The sequence below is a fragment of the Eriocheir sinensis genome, chromosome 19, assembly GCF_024679095.1.
Source record: "Eriocheir sinensis breed Jianghai 21 chromosome 19, ASM2467909v1, whole genome shotgun sequence".
Lineage (NCBI taxonomy): Eukaryota > Metazoa > Arthropoda > Malacostraca > Decapoda > Varunidae > Eriocheir > Eriocheir sinensis.
Genome location: NC_066527.1, coordinates 4276431 through 4302438, shown reverse-complemented (window position 1 = coordinate 4302438; position 26008 = coordinate 4276431). Strand labels below are relative to the sequence as shown.

Below are 26008 nucleotides of genomic sequence, written 5' to 3'. Positions count from 1 at the left end.
TAACAACTCCGTCTTCCCATTACACCGTCGCCTGATTCATTGCGTTAATTATCGACGCTGTCCCTGGTAATGGCCTCCTTTCTGTCTCGCTGTTATTTGTGGCCTGGTAATTGCGGTAATAATGATGCTCGTAGAAGTGACCTGTTTAAAATTTTAGGTGATTGTCCTTTCTGTAATTTTTTGTCAGGTATCTACAGCTTGTTTATGATGTGTTATGATCATTCACGCTGCTCTAATGTTACTCTTTTAAACCCCTTTTTGCCTCAACTCCTCATTTTTGGACTGGCTACAAGATGACATTTTTTCAGTCACCGCCAAGTGGTCTAAGACATGTTATCCTGAAGACCACCTATCAACCTGGACTCTTGACTCCCTATAAAAGAGGATCAAAGATGAGCTCGGGGGGACAGCATGAGCCAAGCAAGGTGGCGCCACTATAAACACTTGCCTGCGTCATAATGGACTGGGGCTGACCATCAGGCCCCACCAAGGAAGCCTACCGTCGCCATAAGTAGAACGTAAAAAAAAATTAAAAAAACGTATGCCTATTCAGCCCAGCACCCCTTGATTCTAGGATTGGGTGTTCAGCTCCCTGCAATTAGAAACAAAAACTGCATCGGTTGTGTCATGGGAAACTGAATAGAAAATACCGTTTGATCGCTTATACAGTTCAATCCACAAACACATGCGATCAAAGATATTATTAGCGCGCCAAACCAGCCGGAAAAAGATAAATGCTACAAGGTCATTCTTCCTGAAATAATGACATTGGTGTGTGTTGCATGTCTGACCTAACATGCTGGCACACTCGCTACGCTGTTTAGAGGACTGGTGGAGCCTTGCCTTACTGCCCTTACCTGCTGCCCAACGTCGCCAACTGGTCGTTCTCAGCCTCTTAGTTTTGCATATTTACACCCCAAAAACTGTCTCCTGGGCCACAATGCGTAGATTTATTTATATTTATCGTTACAGTCGTTAATTTCTGATGTCTTATGGTGATAGTTAAGTGTCAGAAGCCGGTAAAAAGGATGCTCTGAGTATGACAATCTGGCACCGTTGATGCTGCCTGCTCCCTTCCCAGCACCCAGTTAATCAGTGGTTCCCAAACATTTCCAGGCTGCCGCTCCCTTGCCCACCAGAGGAGTTCCCAGAGCCTCCCACCCGCCAATATTCTTTTTTATAGCGGGTTTTTTTTATTATTGTTTCCTTTTTTTGTGCCCTTGAGCTATCTCCTTTGTTGTAAAATGAAAAAAAAGGACAGCTCAAGGGCGCAAAACAAAAATTCAACAAAAGAAGTCCGCTTGGCGCTGCTCCAAAGACAGAAACAGTATAATATGCCAAAAGAGAGGTCAAAGGTCATAGGAGCACACGCCTCTCTCTAGGTATTCGGTGTGCTGTTGTCTGTAGATTAAAAACAACAATGGAAACAAGGCTTACGTGTTTGTTTAGCTTAGCCTTAGTGTTTGTGACGTAGATTGTCATTCAGATTTTGTTGAGGAAAGTTATTAATTGCTCCTAACCCCACCCTGCCGCCCCCCTACCGCCCCCCTCTTTCATCACCGCCAACCAGGGGCCCAGACCTTCCCATCGACCACTTTGGGAACCACTGCGCTAAATTAACCGTCAGTACTCATTAGCGTTAAAAAGACGCTTTTTTCATATTAAATTTTGCATCATAGGATAATATTTGGGTTGAGGAAGGCTGATTTAGTGTTGTTGTTTTTATTTTCTTATTTTTTGTATTATGGAGATGGGTGAAGGAAAGTGGATCCAGTATGTGCGGGAGAAGCGGAAAGTAAAGAATGTCACGGATTCTGGCTGCCAGATATCAAGTGTGTCAAGAAGTTTTGAGAAATATTCCCTGAGAGGCTTTTTTTTACAGCTGGGGATTCAACGTGACATGGAAATTAATAAAAAGGCATGAAAGAAAATTTGTGTCCCGTCTTTGTTCCAAGTCGTAGGCCTCGGAGTGGTCGGCAAGAGCATTAAAAGTGTCTTCTGTCTCCTTTGTCTTGGCTCCTGAACGTGGAGGGAATAAAATGCTGAGTGAAAGGAAACTCGAGCAAACTTCCATACTTCATGAAGTCATAAACTCTAGGAACTACAGGCGGTAAGGAGGGTTGGAAAATACCGCCTCTTTGTCAGTGCCGGCCTTTGAACCGGACATCGAAATTGATGTACAGACAAATAAAAGATGTAGAGTGATAGGAAAGTTTAATAAACTTCTTAACTTCATGCTGTCGTAAACTCTAGGAACTGCAGTTGGGAGAGAGGTTTAGAAAATAGTTTTTTTTGACATTGAGCCTGTAGTACCTGGAGGCTTGCTTTGATGGGCCTGTTGGTCGGCCCAAGCCCGATAGTGGTGCACGCCCGAAAGTGGCACATCTTGCATGGCTCATGCTGACCCCCGGAGCTCATCCTTGCCCCACTCTAAAGTTTCGCCAGAGGCCGGGTTGGTAGGTGGTCTTCAGGACGGCATGTTGGTAGTTTTAAGTCACTCGGAGATGATTAAAAATTGTCACCTTGTAGCGGTGTGCGGGACGTGAACCCTGGGTCTCCAGAACACCAGTTCCGCAGGCCGACCACCCAGCCACCGCCTCCCTCTGTGTCAGTGCCGGCTCTGGAACGTGGCAGGAAACTTGATACACGAGCACGAGAGAAAACTTGTGCACGCTGTGTGTTTCAAGTTCTAAGTTGTGAATTGTGCGTGGTGAAGAGCCTTAGAAACTAAGAAGTGTGTCTTTTTATGAATAAATAAATCAGAGACGAAGCAAAATGAAAAGACAACCTCACAAACACAGTCCACAAAAAAACAAAAAAAATACAACCGCGTGTCACAGGAAAGGGAAGATTAAAATACATTCGTCCGTTTGTTACTCTCGCCCTCCGCATCATACACAGCATCCAGGAAAAGTTAAATACAGTTATAAAAAGAATACAAACACGTGTCCCAGGATAGCAGAAGATTAAAATAGGTGTGTCCATTCGTTTCCCTCGCCCGTCACGTCATACACACAACACAGGAAGAATAAAATACAATAAAGGAGAACATACAAACACACGTCGCGGAAAATATTAGAATAGGTTTGTCCACACACGGAATCCAGGAAAAAAAAAAAACAATGAAAAAGCTGCATCCGTTACTGTAAAAAAAATACACTCTACACGGAGAAAACAAATACAGCCGCACCACACACAGAGGGAAGCAAAAACATGTTACTTCGTGTGCGTCTCCCGCCTGTCACGCCTCCCTACGCGCCCTGGCCCGCCTGACACTCCGCTCCCCGTGTGTGTGGGTCGCCGTGGCTCGCAAACAATGGCCGTGTCGGGAGAGGATAAGGGCGGATAATGGTTTTAATCCGAGTGCATAAACCTTAACATAATCCTCCCGTGTCTGTGGATGACTAAGAATGATGGAAATTCTGATAAAAAAACAAAAGAAGGGCCTCACAAATTGCGTTCCTGTAAAAAGTCTGGCGTGAGAAGTTTTGATGTTTGGGTGAGAAGTGGAGCTGGAGGTGACGTGAAGTTGGGGGCATACGATACTTCACCTCGCCTGCAGCTCCAATCCTCTCCAATTCATACGATATAGGTGCTTGTGGCGGCGGTGCTCATCTCCGTCGCATTGGCCCTTGAGTCTGTAGTGGAAAGAACCCCGGGACACAGAGCCAGTTCAACATCCGGGTCACCACAGTTTACCTTCCCCAGGTTTCCCCAGGTACCCATTTATCGACCAGCCTTCCCCAGGTACCCATTTATCGACCAGCCTTCCCCAGGTACCCATTTATCGACCAGCCTTCCCCAGGTACCCATTTATCGACCAGCCTTCCCCAGGTACCCATTTATCGACCACCCTTCCCCAGGTACCCATTTATCGACCAGCCCGAAAGGGAGGATGAACAACTGGGTGGCTGCACGCCGATTGCCTGGCCCGGGATTCGAACCTGGGATAGCGAATTCGTAGCTAGGCACGTTAATCACTAGACCACGGAGGGTAGAACTGCGCTGAATTGCCTGCGTGGCGGCGGTTTGCAGACCCATCAGTTATTTCGCCGTGTCCGCTGAGGCATCACCCCAATCACCTCTCCACCCGAAATTGATCTCTTTTGGCCACTCCTCTAAACTCTTTTTTATATATAGTGGTAGTGTTTAGCGGTCTTTTTTCTCATTATTACTTTTTTTTGCCCTTGAGCTGCTTCCTTTGCCGTAAAAATAAATCCAGAACCCCCCCCCCCGCGGCCCACTCAGTACACGTGGAAGATTACGGTATGGTTGGTATGCTCAGACGTCTCCGCCTCTCGCTTCATCTAATTTCAAAGACCGAAAAGGAGATCAGTCGAATTCTAAAGAGTAGTTTTTGTAGGCTCATGGCACAGAGGAAGGGTCAGACTACCACCAGGGCCATAAAAGTACCCCTGGAAATGCCCCAAACTCCTACGAAAGTCTTGTCAAATAGATGTAGTCGTTCTTGGGTCTCACATCAACTATCTCCAAAGGCCAAAAAAGGAGATTAGTAGAGTTCTAATGAGTATTTTTGTAGGTTCACGGCACAGAGGAAGGGTCAGACTACCACCAGGGCCATAAAAATACCCCTGGAAATGCCCCAAACTCCCACGAAAGCCTATAGCCAAATGTATGTGCTTGGAAAATGTTTTAAGAATGTGACCCTAAATTTTTGTCTGGTAACACTGTAATCCGTCTCCTTTATATTTTTTTAGTGTTTTTGTGGGTTCTCGGCACAGAGGAAGGGTTAGACTACCACCAGGGCCATAGAAGTGCCCCTGGAAATGCCCCAAACTCCTACGAAAGCCTATAGCCAAATGTATGTGCTTGGAAAATTATTTAAGAATGTGACCTTTGATTTTTATCTGGTAACACTCCGTCTCCTTTATATTTTTTGAGTGTTTTTGTAGGTTCACGGCACAGAGGAAGGGTTAGACTACCACCAGGGCCATAAAAATACCCCTGGAAATGCCCCAAACTCCCACGAAAGCCTATAGCCAAATGTATGTGCTTGGAAAATGTTTTAAGAATGTGACCCTAAATTTTTATCTGGCAACACTAGAATCCGTCTCCTTTATATTTTTTTAGTGTTTTTGTAGGTTCACGGCACAGAGGAAGGGTCAGACTACCACCAGGGCCATAAAAATACCCCTGGAAATGCCCTAAACTCCCACGAAAGCCTATAGATAAATGTATGTGCTTGGAAATTGTTTTAAGAATGTGACCCTAAATTTTTATCTGGTAACACTGTACTCCGTCTCCCTTATATTATTTTTGTGTGTGTTTTATAATATGACGCAGTTGGTGTTCCCATGTATTATTCCTGCCCATAAAGTCGTCCACCCTTTATTGATGTTGTGTCGTCTACTAATTCCTCCCTTTACCCCCACCCCTTCCCCCCCGCCCCCCTCCCGCCACCCCCTCTCTCCCTCTCCCCCCAGACCGTCACATTCAAAAAAGGTCATTTACACAAGCAGATTAATGTCATGTTGTTGTTGTTGTTGTCCTTGTTGTTGTGTTGCATTTATTCTGAATTAATTTGATTAGTCATATTGCCTTTGTGTTAGCTACTCCTCCTACCCTCTCCCCTCCCCTCTCCCCATCCTTCTCCCCTTCCCTTCCCTCCTCTTCCCTTCCCTTCTTCCTTTCCCTTCCCCTCCCCTCCCCTTCTCTCTCTTTCCTCCTTCCCTTCTCTCCCAGCCCCCTTCCCTCCTCTCCCTTCCCCATTTCCTCTCGTGCTCTCCTTCTCCCCTTCCCTTCCCTCCCCTTCCTCCTTCCCTTCCCTCTCCTTCCTCCTTCCCTCCCCTCTCCCCTTCCCTTCCCTCTCCTCTTCCCTTCCCTCCCCCTTCCCTCCTCTTTCCTTTCCCTCCTCTTCCCTTTCCCTCCCCTTCCCTTTCCCTCCCCTTCCCTTCCCTCTCCTTCCTCCTTCCCTTCCCTCTCCTTCCTCCTTCCCTTTCCTCTCCTTCCCCTCCCTCCCCTCCTCCCTCCTCTTCCCTTCCTCCCCTCCTCCCTCCTCCCTTCCTCCTCCCTTCCCTTCCCTCTCCTTCCCAACTCTTCCCTTTCCCTCCATTTCCTTCCCCCCCTTCCCTCCTCTTCCCTTTTCCTCCCCTTCCACTTCCCTTCCCTCTCCTTCCCTCCCCTCTCCCCTTCCCTCTCCTCTCCCCTACCTTCCCTCCCCTTCCTCCTTCCTTTCCTCTCCTCCCTCCCTCCTCCATTCCCTCCTCTTCCTTCCCCTCCTCCATTCCCTCCTCTTCCTTTCCCTCCCTCCCCTTCCTTCCCTCTCCTTCCTCCTTGCCTTTCCTCTCCTTCCTCCCTCCCCTTCCCCATTCCCTCCTCTTCCCTTTCCCTCCCTTTCCATTTCCCTTACCTCCCCTTCCCTCCTCTTCCCTTTCCCTCCCCTTCCTTTTCCCTCCCCTTCCATTTCCCTCCCCTTACCTTCCCTCCCCTCTCTTTCCTCCTTCCTTTCCTCTCCTTCCCTCCCTCCTCTTCCTTCCCCTCCCTCTCCCTTCCCTTCCCTTCCCTTCCTCCCCTCCCCTCCCCTTCCTTCGTGCTCCCCTCCTATCCCTTCCTCAGAATATATTACCCAATGTGACCCCTCTCCCCTAACTTCCCCTTCCCACCTTTCCTTCCTCTTCCTTCCCTTCCCTCTTCGCCTTCCCTCTTTTCCCTCCCCTTCCCCCCTCCTTCCCATCCCTTCTCCTTTCCTTCTTCCCTTTATTACCCTTTGTTTCTCCCCTTTCCAACATTCTCTCCCTTCCCCTTCTCTTATCTCTGTCTCCCTTCCCCTCCTTCTCCCTCTCCCTTTATTTACCTTCCCTTTATCCTCCCCTCTCCCTCTGCCTTCTACATTCATTCTCTCCTTCCTCCCCTTTCCTCCTATCCCTACTCTCTCTCTTCCTCCTCTCTCCCTTCCGTCTATTCTCCCCTCCTTATACCCTTCCTTTTCCCTCTCTTCCTCTATTCCTTTTTTTTATCCTTCCCTTCTTTTTCCCTCTTCCTATACCCTTTCCTTCCCTTCTCTTCTTCTCTTCTTCCCTCCTATCTTCTCCCTCCTTTTCCCTCTCCCTTTACCCTTCCTTACCACTCTCTCTCTCTCTCTCTCTCTCTCTCTCTCTCTCTCTCTCTCTCTCTCTCTCTCTCTCTCTCTCTCTCTCTCTCTCTCTCTCTCTCTCTCTCTAACTCTATCTCTCTCTTTTCACACTCAATCTATATCCGACTCTCTCTCTCTCTCTCTCTCTCTCTCTCTCTCTCTCTCTCTCTCTCTCTCTCTCTCTCTCTCTCTCTCTCTCTCTCTCTCTCTCTCTCTCTCTCTCTCTCTCTCTCTCTCTCTCTCTCTCTCCTCTTCCTCCTCCTCCATCAGAACACTTGCTTGGTCTTGGGTAACTTAGAAGTATAAGTAGATGTAATCTCTCTCTCTCTCTCTCTCTCTCTCTCTCTCTCTCTCTCTCTCTCTCTCTCTCTCTCTCTCTCTCTCTCTCTCTCTCTCTCTCTCTCTCTCTCTCTCTCTCTCTCTCTCTCTCTCTCTCTCTCTCTCTCTCTCTCTCTCTCCTTCGACTCCTCCTCTTTCTCTCCCTCCTCCTCCTCCTCCTCCTCCATCAGAACACTTGCTTGGTCTTGGGTAACTTAGAAGTATGAAGTGAATTAGCAATCTCTCTCTCTCTCTCTCTCTCTCTCTCTCTCTCTCTCTCTCTCTCTCTCTCTCTCTCTCTCTCTCTCTCTCTCTCTCTCTCTCTCTCTCTCTCTCTCTCTCTCTCTCTCTCTCTCTCTCTCTCTCTCTCTCTCTCTCTCTCTCTCTCTCTCTCTCTCTCTCTCTCTCTCTCTCTCCATTTTTTTTCTCTCAACGCAACATAATCACCATAAATTTTGAGTCTCTGAAATGACTTCCGTTGTTCTTTTTTTTAATATTTTTTTTACTTCTCGTTTTCTTTTTTTTCGTTTATTACTTCTTGTTCCTGTTTTTCTTTTTTTTTCTGCTTTCGCTTCTGCTTTTTCTTCTTCATTTCACTTTCTTTTTCTTTTGTCTTTATCTCTTTTTCTTCTTCTTCTTCTTCTTCTTTTTCTTCTTTTTCTTCGTCTTCTTTTTGCCTCTCCTCCTCCTCCTCCTCCTCCTCCTCCTCCTCCTCTTCCTCCTCCTCCTCTTAACTTTTCACTTCCTACTACTCCGTGATAATTATTCCTCCTCCTCCTCCTCCTCCTCCTTGCTGGAATGGGTATGAGTGAGCGAACTGCATATTTCCTCTGTTCCATTTCCCTCCCAATCTCTGTCTCTCTTCTTTATCTCCGTCTCTCTCCCTCCTTCCCCCCCTCTTCCTTTCCTTTCCTCCCTTCATCCCTCCTCTTTCTTCATTTATCTCTCCTATGTAGTTTTTCCTCACCTACTCCCTCCCTTCCATTCCCCCCTTTCCGTACTAATCTCCCTCTCTCTTCCTTCCCCTTTCTCTTTCCTCGTCTTCACCCTCCTCTTTCTTCGTCTTTTCCTCTCTCTTCCATCCTCATTCAACAAGGACATTGGCAAGAATTGGTTTACTGTGTGGTGGGTGAGGGCGCAGGCTTGGCAGTCATGTGGTGAGCGCCAGTACGATAGAGACATTAAGAAAAGATTAGATACGTTCATTGATGGTGAGGTTAGGTGGGGTTAGGTTTACAGGAGCTGCCTTGTATAGACCTACCGACCTCTTGCAGACTCCTTAGGTTCTTATGTTCTTATCTTCTGTTTTCCTTTCCTCCTTCTCTCCCTTTCTCCCTTCCCTCTCCTTCTCCCCCTTCCCCCTCCCTCTCCACCATCTCCCCTTCCTCTTCCCCTTCCCCCTCCCTCTCCCCCCTCGCCCTCACCCTCTCCCCCGACACCCCTCCCTCTCCCCCCTCCATCTCACCCTTCCCCTCCCTCCCCCCTTCTTCCCTCCCTCCTTCCCTCCCTCCTCCTCCCCTTCTCTACCTTTTCCCCACCTCTCCACCCGCGCTGCCTCACCCTCGCCCTCCTCCCCCTTTCCCCACTTCTCCCCTCCCCCTTCACCCTCTCTCCCTCACTCCCCACCCGCTCACATCGCTTCCCGAGGCTGGATTCGGCACAACTTTGCTCTTAAGCCGCGCCGCCAAAGCTCCCTCGCCGTCGTCCCCTGCAGCCGAAACTCCTATCGACGGAGTGCACGCGGGGCCCAAACTTGAAACTCGTCAGGAAGATTCAAAATGGACAAGTTTCGCATATTATATTCCCGGATGTATTTATATATGAAAGTGTTTCTTCTTGTGTTGATGCGGTGTGGAAAGTCTTGTTTTTTGTGCTGATTCGGTGTGGAAAGGTCGGGAAAAGTTTTGCTTGTTAAATTTCCGAATGTGTATATGGAAACGTTGCTTCTTGTGTTGATGTGGTATGGAGACTTTTTGGGTGTGTTGATTCGGTGTGGAAACGTTTCTTTTTTTGTGTTGATTCGCTGTGAGAACTTTTACTTTGTGCTGACTCGGTGTGGAAAGGTTGGGAAAAGTTTTGCTTATTGAATTCCCGAATGTATGTATGGAAACGTTGCTTCTTGTATTGATGTGGTGTGGAGACTTGTCGTACGTGTGTTGATTCGATGTGGGAACTTATATTTTGTGCTGATTTGGTGTGGAAAGGTTGGGAAAAGTTTCGCATATTAAATTTCTGAATGTATATATGGGAACGTTGCTTCTTGTGTTGATGCGGTGTGGAAACGTTTCTTTTTTGTGTTGATTCGGTGTGGGAACTTTTACTATGTGCTGACTCGCCATGGAAAGATTGAAAAAGTTTAGCATATTAAAATCCCGAATGTATATATGGAAACTTTTATTCTTGTGTTGATGTGGTGTGGAAACTTTTTTTTTTATGTTGACTCGATGTGGAAAGCTACACAAACATACATAATAACCTCCATTGTCTGTGTACATCCGCTGCTGCATAATAGATAAGTACTGTCTAACCTATTAACTTCTCGGGATGGAATACTAAGAGGTTTCCGTGTTTTTAATGTTTTCGTAATCGTTGACTTCGAGGGAAACTTCAGAGTCGGATAGTTCTACATATTAGTTTCTCAATTTTCAAAGCACATCTACAAAGTGAAGTTCTGTCCAGCCTTTTCCCCGCGGCGCCAAGACACAACGCCCTTATAATCAATCCAGCCTTTCCCTTTCTTCTATTTCCCCCCTCCTCTCCCACACCCTTCTATTTCCTCTGCGTCTATTCCCCCCTTTTCTCTAGGATGAAATATGAAAGCACTTCCCTCCTAGATATTTAACAGAGCCTACACAGCGAAAACTTCAAGCCTTCACTCTCTTTTGTGACGAGAAAACTTACATAAAGAGGAAGTTTAGTAAGAATAAATGAGGTCAAAAAAATAATAATGGGAAGAGCGTCTCGATTTGGTGTTTAAGAGAAAGCGTTATTTTTTACATCAGAGGAAGGAGAGTCAAGGGCAAACAAAAACGCCAAAAAAAAAAGGGAATGAAGTAAACAGTGATAAAGAATTCCAAAAGATTATTCAAAAACCGTTCAAGAGAAAAAAAAAAAGCCTCTACTTCTACGGTACAAAAAAAAAAAACATCAAATGGGAGCCGAGTTAATAGCCTTCAGCAAAATACCTTCTTGAGATGCTATTGATAAGGGACGAGATGGGATGCTGTAAAGGGTCTCTGTTTGATGCTTAAGTGATGAAAGGCCTAGATTTATAGAGGAGGAGGAGGAAGAGCTGAAGAAGAGGCGAACTGAGTTTATCTTGGAAGTCTCTTGAGATGCATAGAGAAGTAACGAGGCTATTGTTGTAATGTCCCGAGAGAGAGAGAGAGAGAGAGAGAGAGAGAGAGAGAGAGAGAGAGAGAGAGAGAGAGATAACAAAGAAATATATAAAGAAAAAGAAGAAAGCAGCATAAATGTTTAATGAACAGAGAGATCAAAAGGAAGAGAAGATAAATTACTGAGGAGAAATTTGCATAGATGATAAATGGACGTACAGAGAGAGAGAGAGAGATTGTTTTTTCTTTCGTTTGAGGATGTAAGATAGAGTTGTTTTACGATGTTTTTCTTTTGTTTTCTTTATTTCTTTTTCTTTTTACCCCAACCGACCGACCGATCGACCGACTGACCGACCTTCCTACCTGCCTAACCTTTTCTCTTATTCACCAGAACTTTTCCTTGTTTCTCTTTTTCTTCTCTTACAATCCTTTTTCGTATTTTATTTTTTGTTTATTTACGGCGTTGAAATTCCCTCCTTACTCCTACATTATTGAATTCATCTATCTTATTTTCTTCAACTAATTTTTTGTCTTTTTTTCTATGACTTTTATTTCCATTCACATTTCCTTACTTTCATCCATGTCTAAAATTATCCTTGTCAAATTGGTGGATGGCTGGTCACGTTATAAGTGGTCACGTTATAAGTGGTCATGTTATAAGTGGTCATGTTATAAGTGGTCATGTTATAAGTGGTCATGTTATAAGTGGTCATGTTATAAGTGGTCACGTTATAAGTGGTCATGTTATAAGTGGTCACGTTATAAGTGGTCACGTTATAAGTGGTCACGTTATAAGTGGTCATGTTATAAGTGGTCATGTTATAAGTGGTCATGTTATAAGTGGTCACGTTATAAGTGGTCACGTTATAAGTGGTCACGTTATAAGTGGTCACGTTATAAGTGGTCATGTTATAAGTGGTCATGTTATAAGTGGTCACGTTATAAGTGGTCACGTTATAAGTGGTGATGTTATAAGTGGTCATGTTATAAGTGGTGATGTTATAAGTGGTCATGTTATAAGTGGTCATGTTATAAGTGGTCATGTTATAAGTGGTCACGTTATAAGTGGTCATGTTATAAGTGGTCATGTTATAAGTGGTCACGTTATAAGTGGTCATGTTATAAGTGGTCACGTTACAAGTGGTCACGTTACAAGTGGTCACGTTACAAGTGGTCACGTTACAAGTGGTCACGTTACAAGTGGTCACGTTACAAGTGGTCACGTTACAAGTGGTCACGTTACAAGTGGTCACGTTACAAGTGGTCACGTTACAAGTGGTCACGTTATAAGTGGTCATGTTATAAGTGGTCCTATTATAAGTGGCAACACGATACATAGATTAAGAATAGCTGAATGCATGGATAGTGAGGTTAGGTGGGGTTAGGTTCACAGGAGCTGCCTTGTATAGATTTACTGGCCTCTTGCAGACTCCTTATGTTCTTAGGTTATTTTTTTGTTATTATCTACCATTTCTTATTTTCCATTTATTATTTATCTACCCTTTCTTCTTTGCCATTTACCCCTCTCCTCCTTTTCCCAGCTGCCTAGCCACACACCTCCTTCTCTCTCCCCTTTCTCTTCCACATCTACTTTCCCTTTCTTCCCCTTTCCATCTGCCTAACTCCCTTCCCTTCCTCCCCTTTCTGTTCCCCATTCAACTCTCTCTCTCCCTTTCCCTCCTCATCTACCTCCCTTTCTATCCTTCCAGCTACTTTACATTTCATTCTAATATTTTTTTTTCTTAACTTAATTTTTCGTAACAAACTAAGACTGAGATCATTAGTGTAAAAACGATAACGTGTATTTTAGTTCTTTTTTTTCCTTGCAGATCTGAGCCAGGCCGCGAAACTCACCTTCTCGCTCACCTCACCTCACCTTCGCCTCACCTGCCCGAGCTCACCTGTGCCCACCTGCCCCACCGTGAGTGCCTATTTATGATATTCAACTGTCTTTGGCCTGTATCCTAATCCTTCCTTCCGCCACCCTCACCTTTTGCCTCTTCCTTTCTCCCTCTGGCTTTCCGAACATTTTCTCCTTTCCTTCCTTTTCTCCCTTCTTTTCTTCTCACCTATCTCCCTTCTTCCTTTTCTTCTTCTCCTCCCTTTGCTTTTCTGAACACTTTCTCTTCTCCCTTCTTTTCTTCTCACCTTTCGTCCTTCTTCCTTTTCTTCTCCTCCCTTTGTATTTCTGAACTGTTTCTCTTTCCTTCCTTTTCTCCCTTCTTTTCTTCTCATCTTTCTCCCTTCTTCCCTTTCTTCTTCTCCTCCCTTTGCTTGTCTGAACACTTTCTCTTTCCTTCCTCTTCTCCCTTCTTTTCTTCTCGCCTTTCTTTTTATTTCCTTTCTTCTTCTCCTCCCTTTGCATTTCTGAACACTTTCTCTTTCCTTCCTCTTCTCCCTTCTTTTCTTCTCCCCTATCTCCCTTCTTCCTTTTCTTCTTCTCCTCCCTTTGCTTTTCTGAACTGTTTCTCTTTCCTTCCTTTTCTCCCTTCTTTTCTTCTCACCTTTCTTCCTTCTTCCTTTTCTTCTTCTCCTCCCTTTGCATTTCTGAACACTTTCTCTTTCCTTCCTCTTCTCCCTTCTTTTCTTCTCCCCTTTCTCCCTTCTTCCCTTTCTTCTTCTCCTCCCTTTGCATTTCTGAACACTTTCTCTTTCCTTCCTCTTCTCCCTTCTTTTCTTCTCCCCTATCTCCCTTCTTCCTTTTCTTCTCCTCCCTTTGCTTTTCTGAACTGTTTCTCTTTCCTTCCCTTTCTCCCTTCTTTTCTTCTCCCCTATCTTCCTTCTTCCTTTTCTTTTTCTCCTTCCTCTGCTTTTCTGAACTGTTTCTCTTTCCTTCCTTTTCTCCCTTCTTTTCTTCTCACCTTTCTTCCTTCTTCCTTTTCTTCTTCTCCTCCCTTTGCTTTTCTGAACACTTTCTCTTCTCCCTTCTTTTCTTCTCACCTTTCTCCCTTCTTCCTTTTCTTCTTCTCCTCCCTTTGCATTTCTGAACAGTTCCTCTTTCCTTCCTTTTCTCCCTTCTTTTCTTCTCATCTTTCTCCCTTCTTCCCTTTCTTCTTCTCCTCCCTTTGCATTTCTGAACACTCTATTTCCTTCCTTTTCTCCCTTCTTTTCTTCTCCCCTATCTCCCTTCTTCCTTTTCTTCTTCTCCTCCCTTTGCATATCTGAACACTCTATTTCCTTCCTTTTCTCCCTTCTCTTCTTCTCCCCTATCTCCCTTCTTCCTTTTCTTCTTCTCCTCCCTTTGCTTTTCTGAACTGTTTCTCTTTCCTTCCTTTTCTCCCTTCTTTTCTTCTCCCCTATCTCCCTTTTTCCTTTTCTTCTTCTCCTCCCTTTGTATTTCGGAACAGTTTATCTTTCCTTCATTTTTCTCCATTCTCCGTTTTCCTTTTTTTCTTTTTCTTTGGTTTTTTTTCCGAACCTTTTCTTTTTTCTTTGTTCCTTTAGTCACCCTGCCGTCCTCCTCCCTTCTCACCTCTTCTTCCCCTTCCTCTTCTCCAGTTACCCTCTTCTTTCTCCTTCCAGCCATCAAACGTCCTCTGTCCCTTTCCTTCCCTTTTCAGCTACCTAATCTTTTCTCTTTCCTCTTTCTCGCCTCCAGCTTCCCTCCATTTCCTCCCCCTTCCATCTGCTTAACCCCCTTTTCTATCTCCCCTTCCTCTTCTCCAACTCTGTCTCTCCTTCCCCTCCTCTTCTATCTCCCTCCCTATCCTTCCAGCTACTTTACTTTCTTCTATGTCTTTTATATATCTACTCTAGTTACCCCTTTCTACCCTCCCTTCCTTTTACCTTACCTTCAGTTCTCTCCCCTTTCTCTCTCCCATCCCTTTACACCTTCCTAACCTCCTCGTCTGTCTCCTCTTCCTTTTCTTCACTTAAACCTTTTCCTTTCCTTCCATGTCCAACTATAACCTTATCTGACCTTCTCTCGTCCATGTATACCTAACCGTCTTCTTTCTTTCCTTTCTTCTCTCCGGTTGACTTCCCCTTTCCCTTCATCTACCTAACCCCCTTATGTTCCATCCTCCCCTTCCTCATATTCAGTAACCCCTTTCTTTCCCTTTCCCTTCATCTACCTAACCTCCTTCTGTTCTATCCCCCTTTCATCGTCTTCAGTAACCCCTTTCTTTCCCTTTCCCTTCATCTACCTAACCTCCTGTTCTATCCCCCTTTCCTCATCTTCAGTAACCGTTTTCTTTCCTTTCCCTTCATCTACCTAACCTCCTGTTCTATCCCCCTTTCCTCATCTTCAGTAACCCCTTTCTTCCCCTTTCCCTACATCTACCTAACTTCCTTCTGTTCTAATCCCCCCTTCCTCATCTTCAGTAACCCCTTTCTTTCCCTTTCCCTTCATCTACCTAACCTCCTTTTCTATCCCCCTTTCCTCATCTTCAGTAACCCCTTTCTTTCCCTTTCCCTTCATCTACCTAACCTCCTGTTCTATCCCCCTTTCCTCATCTTCAGTAACCCCTTTCTTTCCCTTTCCCTTCATCTACCTAACCTCCTTCTGTTCTATCCCCCTTTCATCATCTTCAGTAACCCCTTTCTTTCCCTTTCCCTTCATCTACCTAACCCCCTTCTGTTCCATCCTCCCCTTCCTCATATTCAGTAACCCCTTTCTTTTCCTTTCCCTTCATCTACCTAACCTCCTGTTCTATCCCCCTTTCCTTATATTCAGTAACCCCGTTCTTTCCCTTTCCCTTCATCTACCTAACCCCCTTCTGTTCTATCCTCCCCTTCCTCATCTTCAGTAACCCCGTTCTTTCCCTTTCCCTTCATCTACCTAACCCCCTCCTTTTCTATCCCCCTTTCCTCATCTTCGGTAACCCCTTTCTTTCCCTTTCCCTTCATCTATCTAACCTCCTTTTCTATCCCCCTTTCCTCATCTTCAGTAACATTTTTCTTCCCCTTTCCCTTCTAGCTCCCACTTACCTCTCCCTTTCCCTTCCTTTCTCTTCCTGCCGCCTTACCTTGTCTCGTTCACTTCCACCTGAAGGAAAATAAATCTAAGCACATGAATTTTGGCCCCAGATGAGAAAAAAAATACATGTAATCGAATACCTTTTGTGTGGATTCGAGGATTACGTTTCGTTTTCATTTATTTGTTTATTTTTGCTTTTTTTTCCTGTTGAATTGTAACCTCGCTGACCTGTTTTATTTTATCTATGGGTTGAAAAGAGAGTTGGAAAAAGTTGCTGGTTATTATTGTGTTTACTCTGATTGGCTATTATGTCGCAAATCTGTTTTTGTGTGTGTTTTTGTTTTTTGCTTTTTAGTCCAATAGCTGTGTTGTTATCTATTATTACTTCTGTTTCATTGGATTTGTCAGCAAGCAATTGTAAGGTTTAGAATTCACACTATGGAGGAGTTTTTTCTGTCCATATAATTGTCTTTTTGCGTGTGTGTGTGTGTGTGTGTGTGTGTGTGTGTGTGTGTGTGTGTGTGTGTGTGTGTGTGTGTCTTCTTTTCACACACACACACCTAAAGTTTCACGCTAATCGCTCCGAAATAAAAATGGAGCACAAAACTTTTTACCCCTTAAAAAAAATTACAAACTGTTCCGTGTATGGGGGGGAGGAGGCCAGGAGGGGGGCATTGGGGGCAGGGGGGGGCGTTCTTGTTTTTTGTAGGGGGTATGGGGAAGTTGAGGAGGTGTTGGTGTTCTGTGTTTTTTGGGGGAAAAGGGTTACAGGGGGAGGCGTGTGTGTGTGTGTGTGTGTGTGTGTGCATGCGCTATTGGGAGAAGTGAAAAGAAAAAGAAGAAGAGGGAGGAGAAGGGAGAAGGGAAGAGAAAGGGAGGGGAAAGAGAATTAAGACAAGGAAATAAGTGGATATGATAACAGTGTAGGAGAAAAGAAAAAAAAAGGAGAAAAAGGAAGATGAGAGAAGGGAAGAGAAGGAAAGAGAGGAGAAAGGTAAGGAAGAGAAGATGGGAAGCGATCGCCGGCTCATTTCTCGTTACACAAATCTTTTCATATTTACGTTTTTATATTTCTTTTTTTTTTCTTTTTTTTTTTTTTGTTCGGCGCGCAAGAAAGGTAATCGGACGCAATTTCAAGTTTTCCACTCTTAAGCGTCTCGCCTCGGAAGGGAAACAAGGCGAAGGAGTAAAAAGGAGAAAAAGTAAAGAGCATAAATAACAGGAATGAAGGAAGCGAGAGAAAGGGAAGAAAACTTGAAATTACACTACACTCTATTCACCCTATCTTGGCGAATTAGCTCCTCCCCTTTTTCCCTCCTTAACGCGAATAAGCTCCTCCCCTTTTTCCCTCCTTAACGCGAATAAGCTCCTCCCCTTTTTCCCTCTTAACGCGAATAAGCTCCTCCCCTTTTTTCCTCCTTAACGCGAATAAGCTCCTCCCCTTTTTCCTCATGAACGTAAATAAGCTCCTCCCCCCTTCCTCATTACTTGAATATGATTGGCTGATCCACTAGCAAGCCACGCCCCTTCTTACAACACCTTATGCTCTGTTCACGCTAACTAGGCGAATAGGCTCCTCCCCCTTTCCCTCCTTGAAGTGAATAAGCTCCTCCCCCTTCCTCATTGAACGCATATCACTGGCTAGTCCACTTGCAAGCCACGCCCCTTCTTACATATCCTAAACATGTTCACGCTAACTAGGCGAATAATCCCCTCCCCTTTTCCTCCTTTTAGCGTATGTCATTGGCTACTTCACGAGAAAGCCGCGACCTCGCTTCAAATTGCGAAATAAGACAGTCATACAGACAGATAGGTAGACAGACAGACAGAAAACAGATACGCAAATTGAATACACTCACAAGAAATAGATTAGAAGAAAAAGATAAAAAGAGGGAAAAAAAAGATGAAAAGAAAGAAAAATGCAGGAACAAAGAAAAGGAGAAGGAACGTAAAAAGAAAAAAAAGAAAAAGAAAATAAGAAAAATAGACCAAGAAGAAACAATTAAACAAGACAAAAATGAAAACAATACAATAATACTTTCCTTTCAACAAGCCAGACGTTTTAACAAGCATAACCTAACCATACATCTCAACAACCCAGCCGGCCCAGCCATTTCCTGCCATTCGTTCACTTGGATTATACATTTTCCCGGAAGCACGCGTTCAGCTAGCCTAATAGCCTAATACCCGTTCCGTGTCGGCGCCGGGAGAGACAGCAGAGCAAGGAAGAGCAGAGGAGAGGAGAGCAGGATAAAACTTAGCGGAGTAGAGCAGAGGAGAGCAGAGTAGAGGAGTGCAGAGTAGAGCAGAGGTACCCAGCTTACGTCCGTGTTCTCAGATGTGCGATAATAAATAAATCACGTTTTTGTAAAGAACTCTCATTTATTATTATTATTATTATTATTATTATTATTATTATTATTATTATTATTGTGAGAGACGAAACAGGCAGAGAGGGAACAGGACGGACACTATAAGCTGCCTGTTCTTCATCCCCCAAACACCTGAAACGCCGAGAAAGAGAAGATTAAAGTGAAATCTATGAGAGAGGAGAAAGAGGGCGAGATAATTTAGACAGGAGATAATACAAATGGAGGGACATGAGGTTAGGGTAGTAAATGTCTCAGAATACCTTAACTTATGTGGAAGCGAGAGATAATATTGGCCCGTATTACTAAACATTACGTCGCCCAAGTTCACGTATTTGCCAAGGCTTTCATAGGAGTTTTGGGCATTCCCAGGAGTAGTTTTATGACCCTGGTGGTAGTGTGACCCTCCTTCTGTACCGTTAACCTAAAGAAACACTCGTTAGAACCCGACTGATCCCCTCTTTGACCTTTAGAAATAGCTGATGTGAGAAGCGAAGGTGTCTTTTAATACCGACCAATGTGTGCCGAGTACGTTAATTTAAACTTAGTAACGTTGACGGCTCAGTGCAGTTAGCTTGAAGCCCCTCCTTTGCTCATGATAAACTCCCTTGGGAATGCTTACGAAAGGGGTAGTTTTAGGTTTCCAGGTGCTTGCAGGTTAATGACAGGGCGTGGGGTACAGGTAAACGGTGTGTCAGGTGGGGGTTAAATAGAAGGATGGAATACCTGTGCATGGAGACCTGTTACCTGTCCTGTGTGTGTGTGTGTGTGTGTGTGTGTGTGTGTGTGTGTGTGTGTGTGTGTGTGTGTGTGTGTGTGTTTGTTTAGCATCATGGCCAAGGTATGTTTTGTTTTATTTATTTCGTTTTTGTTAACACGAAATGAAGAGAAAGAAACTGAAGAGAAAGAAAAAGAAAAAAAAATGATGGAGCTGAAGAAGAGACTGAATAAAAGGAAAAGGTAAAGAAAAACAAACAAATAAGAGGAAGAAAATAAGAGAAAGGAAAAAGGGAAGATAGAAAGAAATATTATGAAGAAAAGTGAATAAAAAAGAAAAGGAAAAACAAGAAAAATATGGGGAAGAAAATAGGAAGTAAAAAGAAATAAAGAAAAGAATGAGGATAGCAAGAAAAACATTATGAAGATGGAGAAAATAGGAAAAGAGGAAGAAAAATAAAGAAGAAAAAAGGAAAAGAAGGAAGATAGAAAGGAAAAACAGTTTGAAGATGAAGATGATGAAAAGAAAAAAAAATGGAAAAAGAGGGAAAGAAGAAAAAAGGAAGATAGCAAGAAAAACATCATGAAGATGAAGAAAAGAAAGAAGAAAGAAAATAAGAAAAAAAGGAAGATAGAAAGAAAAAATGTAATAAAGATAAAGACAAAGAAAAAGCAAAGAAGAAAACAAGAAAGAAAGTGAGAAAAAAAGGAAACGGAAGAAAACAAAAACAAAAGAAAACATAAAAAGCAAAAAAAATATATATTGCAGACAAAACGGAAACAACGGACCAAATATCAACAAGGCGTCACAACCAACAGCCAATCCCTTACTGCCTTCTTTCCCCGGGGCTTTAGGAGACAGACGCGGGGCTTAACAAAACAGGGAAAAAAGGGCGGCCGGTGAAAGAGAGAATACATATTACTCCCGGACATCAAACTCTCGTGTCCTCGCCTCTCCTCGCCGTCCGCCGCCGCCGCTCATGTAATATTCACCTCCCTCGTGTTTTAAGCTTTTGGGCGAGACACGTATTTAGTTGTTTTGTGATGTGTGTGTAAGGCTGACACACTTTTTTTTTTTTTCACTGATGTATAGATAGAATTTTTGGTCTTGTGTTATTCATCATCGTTTTGTTATTTTTTTACGTAATCTTTTTTTTTTTATTGGGGAGGGGTGGGGGGAGGGGGCAAGACTGACACTTTTTTTTTCCGATAGAGATAGATAGAATTTTGGGTCATGCATTGTTCATCAGCGTAGTGTCAAGGTGGGGGGTGGGGGGGGGGAGTTACGTTATTTTTTTTTATTTGGTAACACTGACAGGTACTTTTTTTTCCGATAGATAGATAGATAGAATTTTACCTCGTGCACTGTTCATCAGCGTAGTGTCAAGGTGGGGGGGGGTGGGGGAGTTACGTTATTTTTATTTATTTGGTAACACTGACAGGTACTTTTTTTTCCGATAGATAGATAGATAGAATTTTGGGTCATGTATTATTCATCAGCGTAGTGTCAAGGTTGTGGGGGGGGGGGTTACGTTATTTTTTTTTATTTGGTAACACTGACAGGTCCTTTTTTTTACAGATAGATAGAATATTAGCTCATGGATTATTCTTCATCGTATTTTCAATTTTTTTTTTATCGTTACTTTTTTTTATTTGGTAAGACTGACATACTTTATTTTTTTTACACATACACCACACCACCACATACACCACACCACCACATACACCACACCACCACATACACCACACCACCACATACACCACACCACCACATACACCACACCACCACATACACCACACCACCACAAACACACCACGAAATACTGGCCCTTGTACTTTCCCTTATTTGCGTTTTTTTTCTTTTTTCTACGCTCCAAACCTTACTTTTACCTTACCTAAATTTAGTTATTGTTTTTCTTTACGAATGACAAACGTTTAGATACAAATACATCAACGGAGTCTTATTGTATTTTCTTTACGATTAACCAATATTTGACACACTTTAAGACAAATTGCCAATAATTAACGGCCACTTTCACACAAATGCAGCGTCGAAGTCTTATTTCTATTTTTTGCTAATGTCTGAAACTGACACCCTTTCACAAATGCACCATCAGAGTTTGGTGTCGTTAGGCGAATTTCCATTTTAGGCCAGTATTATATGACTCGTTTCTCACAGCAACTATTTCTGAAGGTCAAAGAAAGGATCAGTCGGTTCTAATGAGTGTTTCTTTAGGCTTATGGTACCGAAGAAGGGTCAAATTACCACCAGGGTCATAAAACCAGGGTCATACACCACCACCACATACACCACACCACCACATACACCACACCACCGCATACACCACACCACCACATACACCACACCACCGCATACACCACACCACCACATACACCACACCATCACCACATACACCACACCACCACACCACCACATACACCACACCACCACATACACCACACCATCACCACATACACCACACCATCACCACATACACCACACCATCACCACATACACCACACCACCACACCACCATATACACCACACCACCACACCACACCACCACCACCGCAACTCGTACGAAAGCCTTGTCAGTATGTGAACTTAGGCGGCGAAATGTTTTAAGATACGACCCTATATAGTCCGACACTAATATGATGTCAGATTGTATGTGTCCTGAACCTCTTCACAGCGTTGTCACACTAGCCCAACACATCACTCTCTCCCTCATATGTCATCTCCCGAAATTGACCACTATTTTTGCTTCTTACTCTATTGTTCTTTTGTTCGAGCAGTGTTTGGCGGGCGTTTTATTACCAATTTGTTTTAGTGCCCTTGAGCTGTCTCCCTTGCTGTTAAAAGAATATATATGCAGTACACATTGTTAGATTTGGCAGCGCTATGGCCAGGGAAGTCACCGAGCGGCCCTCCCCAACTGACTTCCTTGCTGAGTCGGCCTAGAGTTATTACCATCATCATCTTTATCATCAATACTGGCTTTTTTTTTCATTATTAATATATTTTTTCTATGCCCTTGTGCTGTTTCCTGAACTGTAAAAAAAAAAATCATCATCATCAGGTGTCTGGCGTCGTTGGGCGAGTGAGTTTTCCGCCTCCTCAACGGCACACCAATCACGCAGACCTCGCCAGCAGCTTCAACAATGCATCACAACATAATAAAACCATCTCAGGGGAACAAAAGCTTCAGTACCTCGCGTTCGCTGCTTTTGTGCCGCGCTGCAGAGGCTCGGCTGACTCGTGCGCGGTAATTAATTAATGGGACTCACCTGGTTGTAATCAGGTACGCGTTTTATATGTATTTTTTGGGGAATTATAAATGTGGTTTTTTTTTATGGGTAAGAGACGTGATTTGACTGAGTTTTGTTTTATTGGAAAATACACCAAACAAATATTACGGGGAAGAATGAGAGGATGGAGGAAGGAAGAAGAAGAAAAAGAAAGAGGAGGAAGGGAGAGAAAGAAGGAAGTAAATTAAATAATCAATAAAGAAATATGTAAATTAATTGATAAAGTGCATAGTACGTAATTAAATATGAAAGAAACTAGAACTTATTAAAGGAAATGAAATAAGTGATAAGTAAGCAAAAGAAGAGATAAAAAAAGAAAAGAAGAGGAAAAAGAAAAGGATGAAGAAGTTGAAAAAGAGAAACAGTGAGTGAAAGGCTAAACTGAAAATTACAAAACAAAAAATAAAAAATAAAATGAAATTGTTTAAGAAAGAAACTAAACAAAAAAATAAATATACAAAACACCGAGGCCAACACACCAAAGCATGCAATAAAAATAAAAAGATAGCTCCCACGTGCGTCTTTTCTTTACGCCAATTAGCTGGCAGAAAATAAGATAAAATAATGTAATAAAAAAAAACGAGGCTAACACACTAAAGCATACAATCACACAAAAACATAAAAAAAAACAATAATAATCCCACGCTCATCTTTTTTATTCCAATTTACTAGACAGGAAATGAAGGGACAGCCGATCATTAGCTGGGAGAAAATAAGATAAAATAACGTAATAAAAAATAAAGAAAATAAAAAACTCAGGCTAAAACACTAAAGCATACAATCACACAAAAACATAACAAAAAAAAATAATAATCCCACGTTTATCTTTTTTTACTCCAATTTACTAGACAGGAAATGGAGGGACAGACGATCATTAGGTGGGAGAAAATAAGATAAAATAACGTAATAAAAAAATAAACAAATAAAAAACTCAGGCTAACACACTAAAGCATACAATCACAAAAAAAACATAACAAAAACAAAAACAATAATAATCCCACGCTCATCTTTTTTATTCCAATTTACTAGACAGGAAATGAAGGGACAGACGATCATTAGCTGGAAGAAAATAAGATAAAATAACGTAATAAAAAAAATAAAATAAAAAACTCAGGCTATAACACTAAAGCATACAATCACACAAAAACATAACAAAAACAAAAAAAATAATAATCCCACGTTTATCTTTTTTTACTCCAATTTACTAGACAGGAAATGAAGGGACAGCCGATCATTAGCTGGGAGAAAATAAGATAAAATAACGTAATAAAAAAATAAAGAAAATAAAAAACTCAGGCTAAAACACTAAAGCATACAATCACACAAAAACATAACAAAAAAATAAAAATAATCCCACGTTTATCTTTTTTTACTCCAATTTACTAGACAGGAAATGGAGGGACAGACGATCATTAGCTGGGAGAAAATAAGATAAAATAACGTAATAAAAAAATTAACAAATAAAAAACTAAAGCATACAATCACACAAAAACAAAAAACAAAAAATAATCCCACGCTCATCTTTTTTTTACTCCAATTTACTAGACAGGAAATGAAGGGACAGCCAATCCTCACATCCAACAAAAAAATATCACCCCAAAAAAATATAAAAAGCGAAATAATTGAGTTTTATGTCTTGACGTCTTTATAATGAACACCTTTGCCTTAACTGACGCCCCCCTCGCCCCCCCTCCCCCCCCGCCCCCCCTTTAACAGGCCCGTCATGTAGGAGGAGTCTTTAATTAAGTCATTAGTCCTGTTATGTCTGCGGGCCGTGACTGGAACCTCTACCGACTGCCAAATCTTTTTACGAAGTGCCTGAGGGCGTGTTAATGATCCTCCCCTTCTCCTCCCCTCACCCCTCGACAATCTCCCCTTCCTTTTCCCCTTCTCCCTCCCCTCACCCCTCGACAATCCCCCATTCCTTTTCCCCTTCTCCCTCCCTCACCCTTCGACAATCGCCCCTTCCTTTTCCCCTTCTCCTCCCCTCACCCCTCGACAATCTCCCCTTCCTTTTCCCCTTCTCCCTCCCCTCACCCCTCGACAATCTCCCCTTCCTTTTCCCCTTCTCCCTCCCCTCACCCCTCGACAATCTCCTCTTCCTTTTCCCCTTCTCCCTCCCCTCACCCCTCGACAATCTCCCCTTCCTTTTCCCCTTCTCCCTCACCCCTCGACAATCCCCCCTTCACGCCAAAACTCTTCCCTTCGCCCCCTGACACTCCACTCCATTCCTCTCCTACGTTGATACCTCCTTCCACTATTCCCCTTCACCACCCCTCACCCCTCGACAATCTCCCCTTCACCCCCCTTCACCCCCAAACTTTTCACTTCGTCCTCTAAAACTCCACTCCATTCCTCTCCTACGTTGATACCTCCTTCCACTATTCCCCTTCACCCCCTCTCACCCCTCGACAATCTCCCCTTCACCCTCTCTCACTCCTCGACAATCCCCCCTTCACTCCCAAACTCTTCCCGTCGCCCCCTGACACTCCACTCCATTCCTCTCCTACGTTGATACCTCCTTCCACGATTCCCCTTCACCCCCTCACCCTCGACAATCTCCCTTCACCCCCTCACCCTCGACAATCCCCTTCACTCCTAAACTCTTCCTTCGCCCCTGACACTCCACTCCATTTCCTCTCTACGTTGATACCTCCTTCCACTATTCCCCTTCACCACCCCTCACCCCTCGACAATCTCCCCTTCCTTTTCCCCTTCTCCTCCCCTCACCCCTCGACAATCTCCCTTTCACCCCCAAACTTTTCACTTCGCCCCCTGAAACTCCACTCCATTCCTCTCCTACGTTGATACCTCCTTCCACTATTCCCCTTCACCCCCCCTCACCCCTCGACAATCTCCCCTTCACCCTCTCTCACCCCTCGACAATCCCCCCTTCACTCCCAAACTCTTCCCGTCGCCCCCTGACACTCCACTCCATTCCTCTCCTACGTTTTTACCTCCTTCCTCCATTCCCCCTTCTTCCCTTTCCTTGTCGTTCATAATCCCTCCACTCCCTTCCTTCTACTCCCTCCCCTTCACTCCCTGATACTTCCACTTCTCCCCTGAAATTCCACTCTTCCCCTTCTTCCCTTTCCTTCTCGTTCATATTCCCTCCACTCCCTCCCTTCTACTCCTTCCCCTCCTCTGATAACCTCCCCTTCACTCCCTAACCCCTCCCCTTCCCCTCTGACACTCCACTCCATTCCTCTACTGTATGTTTTCTTTTCCCTCCATTCCCTTTCTTCCCTTTCCTTCTTGTTATGTTCCCTCCACTCCCTCCCTTCTACTCCTTCCCCTCCTCTGATAACCTCCCCTTTACTCCCTGACGCCTCCCCTTCCCCCTGACACCTCTCCACGCCTTTCCCTTTTGCAATTCAGCACCTCTTTTCTCCTCCCCTTCCTTTTTTTCCCCTTTTTTTCCTCTTCTCCCTTCTTCCTTTTTCTCTTCTCATTTTCTTTCTCTTCTCCCTTTGAAATTCCGTACTGTACCCCTCCCCTTCCTACCTCCCCTCCCCCCGTCTCCTACCCTGATAATCTCCCCTTCACCACCCCTTACACTGCCACCTCCCCCCCTCTCCCCCCCCCCTCACCATCCTGATACTCCCATTTCCCCTTCCTTTCTTCTCCCTGCTCCCCTCCTTCACCCCTAATACTTCACCCCCATTAGCTCTCCACTCCCCATCCCTTTCCACTAACACCCCACCACTCCCCTACTCCCCTTCTTGCTCCTACTGTGTGTTAGTTCCCCTACTCTTCCTCACCTCCCCACCACTCCCCTCCTCCCCTGCACCACCTCCCCACCACTCCCCTCCTCCCCTGCACCACCTCCCCACCACTTCCCTTCGATAAGGTACCTCACCAGAGACTGTTAAATAAAGTCAGGGCTCATGGGATAAGAGGGAAGGTATTTGATTGGATTAAGGCGTGGATTAGCGACAGGAAACAGAGG

The 26008-nt window shown here is 44.0% G+C and overlaps 1 long non-coding RNA gene across 1 annotated transcript in view; it reads left to right on the top strand.

Annotated features, from left to right (window-relative positions):
• Positions 1–22794, top strand: part of LOC127000574 (uncharacterized) — a 51743-nt gene extending 28949 nt beyond the window's left edge. The window contains exons 2-3 of the long non-coding RNA XR_007754269.1: positions 12576–12667; positions 21831–22794. This is a non-coding gene — a long non-coding RNA (uncharacterized LOC127000574). The remainder of the gene's footprint in view (positions 1–12575; positions 12668–21830) is intronic.
• The last annotated feature ends 3214 nt before the right edge of the window (positions 22795–26008 follow it).